Source organism: Nannospalax galili, unplaced genomic scaffold (genome assembly GCF_000622305.1).
Source record: "Nannospalax galili isolate Female #2095 unplaced genomic scaffold, S.galili_v1.0 scaffold1382, whole genome shotgun sequence".
Classification (NCBI taxonomy): domain Eukaryota; kingdom Metazoa; phylum Chordata; class Mammalia; order Rodentia; family Spalacidae; genus Nannospalax; species Nannospalax galili.
The window spans coordinates 1,483,427-1,496,467 of record NW_008348397.1 but is presented as its reverse complement, the minus strand read 5'-3'; the positions used below and the strand labels follow the sequence as shown (position 1 = coordinate 1,496,467).

Sequence of the window (13,041 nt, the reverse complement as noted above, 5' to 3'; positions counted from 1 at the left end):
AAGATGGAGCAAATTCTTAAAGTTATGAGTAAAAGTCAAGTTTTGTGAAATGCTTTGAACTGTGTTATTTACTTACCAGGGTTTATTTTAATATATATTTGTTGGATATGTATTAAATAGAAAACACTGGACACATTTTCAAGTCTTTCCTATTTAACAAGAGCAATAGGTCATTTCTGAATTGTTTTATTTACAGAGAAAAAAATGTGACCTTAAGGACTATTAGTATTAATAAATGCTGTTTTTTCCATTTTTGTTGAATTTTTCAGGTGTCCAGACAAAATCAGGGAGGCTTTTTGTTCATTGCTGAAGTCTATTTAAATAGCATTTTATCCTAGTAAACATACTTCACAAGGACCTAGCAGAAAAATAAGTGAAATAAAGTAAAATAAGGCTGATAAAACTTTAAAAAAATGAACCAGGCATGGTGGCACACACATTTAATCTCAGCACTTGGGAGGCAGAGGCAGGTGTATCTCTGTGAGTTCGAGGCCAGCCTGGTCTCCATAGGGCATCCAGGTCAGCTGTGACTACAGGGGACCCGGTCTCAAAAAAAAAAAAAAAAAAAGAACTTCAAAAAATATAGGTCCATAAAGATAGATACCATTTAGTATGTTTAATGCAAAAAAAACTTAAACATTTAAGTAAAAAATAGAATTAAAAAAGGTTCGTGATGTGTTTGGTTATTCCAGCATTAGGTCCTAGAGGATACAGTATTTGATGTAGTAAAATGACTAATGTAGGCCGGGCGTGGTGGCACACGCCTTTAATCCCAGCACTCGGAGGCAGAGGCAGGCGGATCTCTGTGAGTTCAAGGCCAGCCTGGTCTACATAGTAAGTTCCAGGACAGCTGGGGCTACAGGGAGATCCTGTCTCAAAAAGACCAGAAAAAAATATTTCATATCATCTGGATAGATTGGTTTTATAGAATTTGACCAATAGCATACACTTCTCTTGGTGATGTAAGAGGGAAAATACCTTTTCTTCCTAATTTGGTGGGCAAAGTAATAAACTATTATTACTTTGTGAAATGCAACATTCAGTCATTCAGTGCATAAGATCATTTTTTCACTCATTTATCTTTTCATTCATCAACAGACATTTTTTGAAACTTTCTATGTTTGAAGATATTAGATGAAATAATCCTTTAAAACAGAAATCTTTAGAGTGTATCTTTTTTTAAAAATGGTATATCTTTTCATAAACAAATAAATCTTGTCATGTAAAAATGAGGGGTTAATCTAATAAATCAAAAGTTGTGACATTTTGTCTCTTCTCACAGTCAGTAACCTTAGATTTTTTGGGGGGGGGTCTTTTTGAGACAGGGTCTCCATGTAGCCCCAATTTGCCTGGAACTCACTGTGTAGACCAGACTGGCCTTGAACTCACAGAGATCGGCCTGCCTCTGCCTTTTGAGTGCTGGGACTAAAGGCGTGTGCCACCACACCTGGCCACCTTAAATATTTTTTTATCCCAAGACTATGTATCTCTAAATTTTATTGTTGGTATTACAATAACATTTCTTTTATCTGGAGTGGTTAAGAAATTAGAAGTTTCACAGGATGAATTTCAGAAGTAATAGCAGATTTCTCACTTAATATAAAGTCTTCATTTAACTATATGGAAAAAGATCGTTTTAAGTGTGTTTTTTCATACACCTTCCTGTTTTATAAACACATACATAACAGGGAACTATCCCAGTGACTCTGGGTCATTATTCGGACGAGCAGACATTTGTTCCCATGGAAGACTTACAACTGTATGGAGCTGAATGCCCCTACACTTAAATGCTCTGCGATTGTGCATTTTGCTTTCTTCCTTGATGTTGACTTCTACTTCTTAGTTCATAGACGTTACGGTAGCCATTATTCATTTTTTGGGACCATTCCCACGTTCTAGATGCTTAAGATTAATAGCGATTTAGTTTCTAGGTGGTGTTTTCTTGCCCTATATATGACTGTGTGGAGGTTGAAATAGCACTTTTAAGCACCACAGCCATAGAAAGGTCATGGGATTCTGGTAAAGCATAATTTTTAAAAAATCTGCTTGCATTTCCTACAACCCAGTACTCTATTTCACACTTTCATGTCTTTACTGACATATCACCTCCTTCTCCACCTGGTTATCCCTACTTGTGTTTCAAGATTCTGCTCAGGCATTAACACCACAAAAACTCTAGATAACTTCCCTCTGGTGACCTCTCCCTACTGCTTTCTGGTGCTAATCCTCATCCTGTCCCTCACGTCCCTCCACTTATGCTAAGGGCCTTCCTTTCTGTGGATACTTCAAACCCTTTGTATGAAAATTATGTATGGAGAGCAAAAATTTCTTGGTTGGGACAGGGTGTCTCTATGTAACTCAAACTGGCCTCAAACTCATGATTTTCCCGTCTCAGCCTCTTGAGTGCTGGGATTGCAGGTGTGCTGTCATAGCCACCTATGACAAAAATAGCTAGAGACTATTTTTGATTTAATTAATTTATTTTTGTGAATGTGTATGTGTGTTGTATGCAAATATGTGTGTCTTTGTGTGTGTGTGTGTGCATGTGTGTACCTGCATGTACATGTGGTTTGGAGGTCAGAGATTAAGTCAAGTGTTTTCTTCTAAAAGAAAGGCTCTGCCTTGTTTGTTTGTTTGTTTGTCTGTTTGTTTGAGACAGGGTCTCACTATGTAGCTATGGCTGGCCTTGAACTCACAAAGGTCTCCCCACCCCTGCCTCCTCAGTGCTGGGATTAAAGATGTGTGCCACCATGCCTGGTTTTCCATCTTATTTTTTGAGTCAGGTCTCTACTGAATCTGAAACCAATTCAGCTAGAGTGGCTGGCCAGCAAAGGGGATCCCTGTCTCCTCCTCTACAGTACTAGGACTACAGGCACACACTGCCCCACCCAGCTTTTTACCTGGGAGTTGGGGATCCAAAGTCAGGCCCTCATTTCATTTTCCCATCCCCTTATGTTTTATTTTTGTACGCTTAGAACCCAGTTTATTGAAGACCATCAGAGTTTGTTGTGTTCAATCAAGAAAATAGCAATGAAAAATAAAATTTATTATGTTTATTTTAGAAATTCATTACATTGATTTGTGTGTATATGGGTATGCATATATGACAGTCCATGTGTGAAAGTCAGAGGACAACTTGTGGGAGCCAATTCTCTCTTTCCATCATGTAGAACCCAAAGACTGAACTCAAGGTTATCAGGCTTGGTAGTCAAGTACCTTTACCCATTGAGCAATCATGTGGGCCCCTGTAGTGTTTATTATAATGCATTTTATTTAAATAATTTTTTGTGAATGGAAGATTGGTGCTAGCAACTTTTTTTTTTTTTTTTTTGAGACAGTGTCTCATGTATCCCAGGCTGGCCAAGGATGACCTTGAATTTGAATTTCTGCTCCTCCTGTTTCCACCTCCCAAGTGCTGAAATTACAAGTATGCATGACCACACCTGGTTTATGGGGTGCTGGGAACTGAACCTAGGGCTTCATAAATTGTAGGCAAGCACTTTACCACCTAAATTATATTCCCAGGCTGGTGCTAGCAATTCTGTGTCAAAACTTAATATAAATTTGTTAAATACTTTAATAATAGAACTGAAAAAGAAGCTTAGAAAACAGAATGTTACTGGTTGTTTTGTTAGGTTATAACTTAAAGCCAAATATTTTAAATATTTTTAAATTTATTATTTTTATTTTATGTATATGTGTGTATTGCCTACGTGTAGGTAAGTGCACCCATGTCGTGCAATGCCCGTGGAGGACAGAGAGGTTGTTGGATCCCCTGGAACTGGAGTTACAGACAGTTGTTAGCTGCCAGTGGGTGCTGGGATTCAAACCCGGGTCTTCTGCAAGAACAACCAGTGTTCTTAACTGCTAAGCCATCTCTCCAGTCCAAAGCCAAATATTTTTATTATTTAGTTAGATAGTTATTTAAGTATGTGTGGTCCAAAACAGGTGGAGGTCAGAGGACAAATTATGGGACTGTGTTTTCTTCTTCCATCATGTGGTTTCCTTACTCACTCTTGGCACTGTGGGTGTTAAGCTCTACCAGTCAAACTTTGATAAATAGATGGACCAGTAGTTAAAAGGAAATGTTTATCTAATGCATTCAAGGGAATCAGAGAGAGCAATTTTCATAATGGATATAAACCAGGGCTTCTTAAACTGTAGCCCATTTTCACCAGAGAAAATTTTACATGACCCCAGATATATATGTATATAAAATAGGCACACAAATCAGACATATACAGGTAATACATCAAAAAGAAAAATATTTTTGGTCTTTTTTTGAGACAGGGTCTCCCTATAGCCCCAGCTGACCTGGAACTCGATATGGAGACCAGGCTGGCCTCGGCCTCCCAAGTGCTAGGATTAAAAACGTCCGCCACAATGCCCGGCTTCAAAAAGAAATTTTAAATAATTGTTTAGTATACATATCGTTTTCTCATTTATTAAAAACAGAAGAAAAACAGAAAATTTACATACTAATGCAACAGATATATTTATTTTTATATAAAGAATTAAATCTTGGCCAAATATTTAATACTGCAGGATGGAGGGTCGTCAGTGTTTTCAGAGTTGATTGATATTTTTATTTTCTTTTTTTTAATATTTTATTTGTTTTCTATTTTATGTGTATGAGTGTATTGCCTGCATGTATGTGAGTGCACCTGTGTCGTGCATTGCCGCAGAGGTCAGAAGAGGGCTTCGGATTCCCCTGGAACTGTAGTTAAGGACAGTTCGTAGCCACCATGTGGCTGCTGGGAATCTAATCCAGGTCCTCTGCAAGAGCAGTCAGTGCTCTTAACCACTGAGCCATCTCTCTAGGCCCGATATTTTGATTTTATAATCAATGCTGAGAACACTGCTTTACATAAATAGGGAGTACAAAATGGCCAACGAATGTTTAGGGCCATTTCAGAAATCACTGAAATTTCTAAACACAGGCCAAATTTCATTTAATGATTAAAATTTGCAGTTCAAACAGAATTTTTTTTTTTTTTTTTTTTTTTTTTGGCTTTTTGAGACAAGGTCTCCCTGTAGCTCTAGCTTTCCTGGAACTCACTATGTAGACCAGGCTTGCCTTGAACTCACAGAGATCCGCCTGCCTCTGCCTCCAGAGTGCTGGAATTAAAGGTGTGTGCCACCACACCCATCAGTTCAAACAGAAATTTTAAAAATCAGACATTCTAATGCAATCCAATCCAAAGGTATACTAATTTGATATATGCTGAGGAATGATGGTAGACAAATATTCAAAGTTTTTTCCACAATTAAACCATTATGTTTCTATAAAGGTTAAAAAAAAAAAAAAACAACCAGGACTGCAATTCATAGCATATAGTAGTCTCTAATTCAATCCAGGGTGTTTAAGGTAGTGTTCATTAGCGTTTGTGACTTGATGGCATCCACCATGCAAGGTGCTGTGTTTGTGTGTTTAAAATCAAGGCTGTGTTGGTGTTTTGTGATGCAACATAGGCAAGTGCTGCCACAAACTCCTGGGTTCATTACATTTTGATTGTGACTTAATTTTTGATCAATACACATTCAGAAATCTTTTTTCTGTTGCCAAATTTTCATGAGCCCACACCACTCAGATATGTGGCCCACAGTTTAAGAAGCAGTGTCGTAAAGCACTGGTTCTTTACCTCTTTTGCTTTGAGTATGTGAAAAGATTAGGAACAGATATCATTTTAATATTTTTCATGCATTTTAGAAATAAAGCTGTGAAGTTGATAGGCAAGAATTCAATATGCAAATCAACCCAAGGCTGGGGAGCTGGCTCAGTGGTACGGATGCTCTTGGAGAGGACTGGAGTTTGGTTCCCAGCACCCACATCAGGTAGCTCACAACAGCGTGTAGCTTAAGCTCCACGGGATCTGACACACTCTTCTGGCCTATGTGTATACAGGTATACACACACACACACACACACACACGCACACACACACACAAAATTCTTAAAGAGTCAGCCCTTGTATTTACAAGTGTAGCCAGTTGTTTTGACTCCTTGTGAATTACCTTGAGAGAACGTAATAACACATGATAGTTTGTAAATGTAAAGATTTAAGTAGGATAAATTCTGCTTCTCAAATTTGAATTAGTAGGGCTAGGAGTCCAGAACATATAATTGAGTACATGCTCCTAAGCATGCCAAGTCAGCAACGTGGTATGCACATCTTGGTGCAAGGAATTTGTAGTCCTCAAAAGACTTTACAAATAGCCTTTGCAATACCACTGGCCTAATATGGTCCTGGCTGTCCCTAACTTAAACAGCTAAAAATACAGTTAACAAGGGAGAGATATACAAGGTATATAATAGGACAAATAATGACTAATATTAAAATTCATAGAGTTCTTACAGATTTTGTGGGGGGGGTTGTTTTGCTTTGAGGCAAGGGCTCATGAAGCTCAGGCTAGCCTCAAACTTGCTATGTAGCTAAGGCTGGCCTTGAACTCCTAATCCTCCTGCCTCTGCCCCCAAGATTATAGGGGTATGCCACCATACCTTGCGCTAGATTTTATTTTTTGACACAGGGTCTTATTATGAGGCCCAGGCTGGCCTTGAGCTGTGATCCTCCTGCCTTAGTCTCCCAAGTACTGGGATTGCAGGTGTGTGCCTAGGGCCTAAAGACTTAAACCACTCTTCTAGCCAGTATTTTTGGATGATTGTGTCATAATTTTGAGATATTCCACTTTCAGTCTCACAGTTCAACAAGAATTAGGATTAGACACAAAAACAGGACAAAACTTGTGTTTAGCAATGGAACACCTTTCTACATGAAAGCTGGTGGGGGGCAGATGGAAGTGCAGCTGTCCAGATGAGACAGGAGGGAACAGGGCACTGGGGTTAGGCCTGCTCCTTCTCTGCTGAAGATCAGCTCTAGCATTTTTCAAACACATTTTGAAAAGGACAGATTCAGAATGTCACATGCTTTTCTTTCTACCTAAAATATAAAGTTAATCCCCTTTAAAAACCAGTCTAGGGGAGCTGGAGAGATGGCTCAGTGGTTAAGAACACTGGTTGTTCTCACAGAAGACCCAGGTTCAAATCCCAGCACCCACATGGCAGCTAACAGCTGCCCATAACTCCAGTTCCAGGGCATCCAACGGCCTCTTCTGTCCTCTGCAAGCATTGCATGACACGGGTGCACTTACCTACATGCAGGCAATACACGCATATACATAAAATAAAAATAATAACTAAAATATTAAAAAAAATAAAAATTCTAAGCATTTTGTAGTTAGACATTTAAAATCCTTCGCAGTGTAGCTTGCGCGCCTTGCAAGCAGTGGCCTCTGTCTTCTACTATTGTTATTCTAGATTGCTTTTGAACACACATTTCCTTTCCCAACTACCTATTTTTCTAATGCTTTTCTTCCAATTCAACAAACTAAAACTAAGCTCGTTCTCTCTCCCAGCCAAATCACCTTCTCCTGGCTTCCCGAGAATTGCTAGCAGCCCAGTCATGCCAGTGGGAACCCTGGGCCATCTGTTTTTGTTCCTCCCAGATGCTCACTCTGTCAAGAAGTCATCCTAGGATTCTCTTCCTTAGCTCAAACTTCATGGCATTTTGTGACGAATGGCTTCTAGACTCACTCTATTTTGTTTAAAAATGAAGCACTTTTGCATGGTTTTAGTATGCTCTGATTTGCCTAGGACTATAACTACCATGTAAATTGAGAGAGGATTCACACAACAAATACTCTTTTGCCATTACTGGTACAACCTGCATCCTTGTGCGTTGAAATGTCTCCTTCATACTGATTCTGCAAATATATACAGCCCCCTTCTCACTCCGTTTTGTAGAATAATGGTGCTGGTACATTTTGAAATGCAGATTATGTATTTTATTATTATTTAATTTATTTTACCTTTACAGTACTGATGGGGCCTTATATTTAAAAATATACGTATTTGGGTGTTGCGCGTACGGAGGTGAAGGAGAGGAGAGCGAAGAGAAGTCGTGGGTGTGCAGTGCACGCGGGGTGTGTGTCATTCCCACGCGTGCGGAGGATTCGAGTGCCCGGACTGCCGCCCGGGTGGGAGCGTCGCTGGGGGACCAGGCTCCCGCGAGTCCCAGCGCGAGGAAAAGCCCAAAGATAAGATTGTAAGAAACGTTGAAGCCATGTTTCGAAGACCTGTATTACAGGTTTTCCATCAGTTTGTGAGACATGAGTCCGAAGTAGCTGCCAGTTTGGTTCTTGAAAGATCACTGAATCGTGTGCAGTTGCTTGGGCGAGTGGGTCAGGACCCTGTCATGAGGCAGGTGGAAGGAAAAAATCCAGTCACAATATTTTCTCTAGCAACAAATGAGATGTGGCGATCAGGGGAGAGTGAAGTATACCAAATGGGTGATGTCAGCCACAAGACAACATGGCACAGGATATCGGTGTTCCGACCAGGCCTCAGAGATGTGGCATATCAGTATGTGAAAAAGGGGGCTCGAATATATGTGGAAGGGAAAGTGGACTATGGCGAATACGTGGATAAAAATAATGTGAGGCGGCAAGCAACAACAATCATAGCTGATAACATTGTATTTCTGAGTGACCAGACAAGAGAGAAGGCATAGAGCGGATGGCCCTTCTTTGACTGTTCTTTGGTACCATCTCCTTTCCAAATCATGTATAGTCTATAGTTTCCAAAGATGAAGATTAAAGTTTTTATAAATATATATATATACATATTGTGAGTAGGCAATAATCACAGTAGTAAAAGAGATATTATAGGACTGGAAAGATGGCTCAGTGGTTAAGAGCACTGGCAGAGGACCCGGGTTCAATTCCCAGCACTCACAGGGTGGCTAACAACCATCTGTAACTCCAGTTCCAGAGGATCTGACACCCTCTTCTGGCCTCTGAGGACTTTGCACAACAAAGGTGCACTTACATACATGTAGGCAAAGCACTCATACACATAAAATAAAAATAAATTTTAAAAATTTTGAAGAGGTATTATAAAATATATTTTTCTAAAAGAGGGTACTAGATCTTGGTAGGAATAGTGGAAAAAATAACAAACAAAAAACCCCAAAACCCCCAAAAAATAAAAGCACCCTTTCAACTAAATAGGAGTTAACTACACCACAAGAGATCATCCAGCCACAGTTTAAATAAAATATGGTATATGAAATCACCTTGTGGGGCTGGAGAGATGGCTCACCGGTTAAGAGCACTGACTAGAGCTGGGTGTGGTGGCTCATGCCTTTCATCTCAGTACTCAGGAAGCAGAGGCAAGCAGATCTCTGTGAGTTCAAGGCCAGTCTGGTCTACATAGTGAGTTCCAGGCCAGCCGGGGCTACAGGGAGATCTGTCTTTAAAAAAGACTGAAAAAAAAAAAAAAAAAAAAAATGAGCACTGACTGCTCTTGCAGAGGACACAGGTTCGATTCCCAGTACCCACATGATGGCTACCAACTGACTGTAACTCTAGTTCCAGGGGATCTGACACCCTCTTCAGACCTCTGCAGGCATTGCATGACACAGGTGCACCTACCTACATGTAGGCATTACACTCATACACATTAAATAAAATAAATAAGTAAAATATGAAATCACCTTGTACAATAGTAGGCACAAACTCAGAGTCCAGCAAATGTTGAGTTTAGTTCACAAATCCTTTACAAGGACCGTAGAGCCTTTCTGATAATCTGAGTAGACCAAGCGCATCAGCACCAGCTGTGTATCACTGGGAACTGTTGTGAATGCAGAAACTCACTGAATCAGGACCTTCATTTTTAACCAGAGCCTCTGGGAATCCTTGTGCACCTTAAAGTTGGCCAAGCATTGCCCTCAGTTGGACCACTGTCAGTGAAACCTGTCACTATTTTCCTAGCATATGGTGCATCACTGGTGGCCTGTCTTTACATATAGGTTTAGCATGTCTTTGTTTAAGTGCTGATTTTATTTTTATGTTTATTTATTTTGCAAAGTCTTACTAAGTAGCCCTGGCTGACCTGGAACTGTCTATGTAGACCAGGCTGCCTTCAACCTGCAGCTCCCCTCATATGTGTGGCCCCCGAATATTGGGAGTATAGGTGTATAATCTCGGCTTAAATGCTGATTTTAAAAGATAATCAGGGGATTGGAGAGATGGCTCAGTGGTTAAGAGAACTGACTGTTCTTGTAAAGGACCCAGGTTCCCAGCACCCACATGACGGCTAACAACTGTCTATACCTCCAGTTCTAGAGGATCCAATACCCTCTTCTGGCCTCCACAAGCATTGCACATGTGATATATTTAACATGCAAGCAAAACACATACACACAAATAAAAATAAATAAAGCCTGGTATGGTGGTACACACCTTTAACTTCAGCACTTGGAAGGCATAGGTGGGGGATCTCTGGGAGATCAAGGTCAGCCTAGCCTATGTAGTGAGCTACAGGCCATCTGGTGCTACAAGGAGACTCTGACTCAGAAAACTACAACAAAAAATAATTAATATTTTAAAAGATAATCAGGGTATGATGACTAACACCTGTAATCCCAGCACTTGAGAGGCCAAAGCAGGAGGATTGTCATGAGTTCAAGACCAACTTAGTAACCTGTCTCAAAAAACAAACAACTCCCCCAAAACAGCAAAAAAAAAAGTAATTAACTTTTATTTATTTTATTTGGTGCTAGGGATTAGAACCAATACCTCTTCCATGCTAGGCAAGTGCAGCCCCTCTTTTTATTTTTTCTTACTTTGAGATGACTTAAGTTGCCCAAGATAGACTTGAACTCTGTCTTCTGAAAAGCTGGGATTATAGACCTGTGCCACTGGGCCTAGTGTAAGCTTCCTAACATTCATTTTGATCCATCTTGTAAGACAACATTTATTATATCATGTAACTCAAAAGCCAGAAATCTTTATTCATTCTTCATTCAAAGATGATCTGTTGAAGGAACAGCAAGATGCCCCAGCAGGTAAAGGTGCTTACTACACAAGCGTGGCTGCCTGAACCCCAGTAAAGGTGGAAGGAGGGAACAGACTCCACAGAGTTGTCCTCTGACCCTCACATGAATGCTATGGCATGTGTGCCCTCCCTACTTCATACATACGCACAATAATAAGTTTTTAAAATTCTATTCTTTGGCTACCTTTATGTGCCATATGTGCAAAATACTGGTAATACAGTGGACAAGAAAGGCAGGGCTTTCCTCTTCATGGGGGTCCAGTCAGGTAAGGAAAAAGGATATTAAGAAAAGGGACTAACAATTCAATTAATTAAAATTATGCTAAGGACTGTGTAGGGAATAAAAAGAATGCTAATATGAAAAACAATGGGAGAAGCAGGTAGATGCCCTCTCTTCTAAGGAAGAGGCTTAGCTAGAGATGGGGATTTGGTCATCTTCAGCACACAGGTAATATTTTAAGCTGGAGAATGAATGGAATCACAGAGAATTAATGGAGAGAGTTCCAGGAGAGAAGGGGGCTCAAGATAAAGGCCTGAGAACTACTTTATTTGGTCAGTAGAGGAGGCAGAACAGTAAAAGAGAGAGCAGCCAGTGAGAGGAGGAAAACCAGCAGTGTGGGGAAAGAGAATTCAAGACAGGGGCATAGTGAGGAGGGAGTGGGTGGGTGGGCAGCTGCGTCCAATGTGCCTGACAAGTAAAGCAAGATGAGGACGAAAGAAAGCTTGGGTTTGGCCACATAAAACTCTTGAGTGAGCCGGGCGTGGTAGCACACGCCTTTAATCCCAGTACTCTGGAGGCAGAGGCAGGTGGATCTCTGTGAGTTCTAGGCCAGCCTGGTCTATCTAGTGAGTTCCAGGCCAGTTTGGGCTACAGGGAGACCCTGTTTCAAAAAAACAAAACAAAACAAAAAAGCTTTTGTGTGACCTTGACAAAAGTAGTTGCTTTGGAGTGATACGATTTAAGGAAACTAAACTGAGGTGGCTAAAAAGGAAATGGGAAGAGGGTTGAGAGATGCATTCATCCTATGTGCGAGATTGCACTGAAGATGTGTCACTTAAGCTTAAGCATCTCACAGACACTCATTCTCTGCATTTGACTACTTCTGGAACTCTGTAATAGTCTCAATCTGTTGCAAAAAGAAGCTTCTTTGATGAAGGTTGAAAGGCAAACTTGTCTATAAATATAAGGATATATATTTAGAATAAAGTAAGGAATTACTACCTTAGTTAAAAAAAAAAAAAAAAAAAGGAAATGGGAAGAGGGACATAAAAATGTTGATAGGAGGTCAATTTCCCAGAAACTTAGCAGTGAAATGAAGAAAAGAAATCATTGGGGTTGTTACTGATGGGAAATGTGGGATGAGACAGTTTTCTGTTGGTTTTTGTTTTCTGTAGATGAATGGCATATTGTCAGTAGCCTAAGTTTAATGGGGGTGGGAGGAGAGAGAGACCAAAATTGAAACTGTTGGAAATCCAGTTCTCAGGGAGGTTTGGAAATTAGCTGTCATTGAAAATATATTCATATTTAGTTGGCTCGTGACAAGCCTATAAGCCGGTTTTATGTTACTATAGTAATGAGGCAGGCTATTTATGAAGAATGAGGTTTACTTAACTCATAGTTTTGTATGTTTGAAGTTCAAAATTAGATAGCCTCATTGATTTAGCCTCTGTTGAAGGTGGTGGATGGTTTCACATTATTTTGGGCTAAGTGTAGGAACAGGTGGTCATATCTCAATCCTAAGTAACAGAGATGGAGGGAAGGGACTGCTTGGGAGATGCTCAAGTCATATCCAAACCATAATAACAACGTGTAAACCAATTCATTGCTATATAGAACATTCAGTGGATGGTTGGTATAAGTATGTATATACATACATACGTACATACATACATACATACATACATACATGTGTGTGTGTAAAAAGATTCTACAGCAGAACCATAAGAAACATCTGAAAGTCTATGATCTTTTCAAAGTGGGAAATTACTCCTATGATTTCATTTCTGATACGTAAGACTTGAGATACTCAAGGCTATTTTTGTTCAATAGATTTAAATTTTTATTTTATATTGCTTCTTGGCCTTTTGGCTAAGACTAAGTGTAGTATCTGTTCTTATCAGTTTAAATTTCTCTCTCTCTCTCT

The 13,041-nt window shown here is 39.8% G+C and overlaps 2 pseudogenes across 1 annotated transcript; both read left to right on the top strand.

The window, feature by feature from the left end:
- Positions 1-7,920: 7,920 nt before the first annotated feature.
- Positions 7,921-8,651, top strand: LOC103743829 (annotated as a pseudogene). The gene has a single exon (XR_607682.3). The product of XR_607682.3 is annotated as a single-stranded DNA-binding protein, mitochondrial pseudogene (transcript).
- Positions 8,652-12,966: 4,315 nt separating this feature from the next.
- On the top strand, positions 12,967-13,041 carry LOC115072394 (annotated as a pseudogene).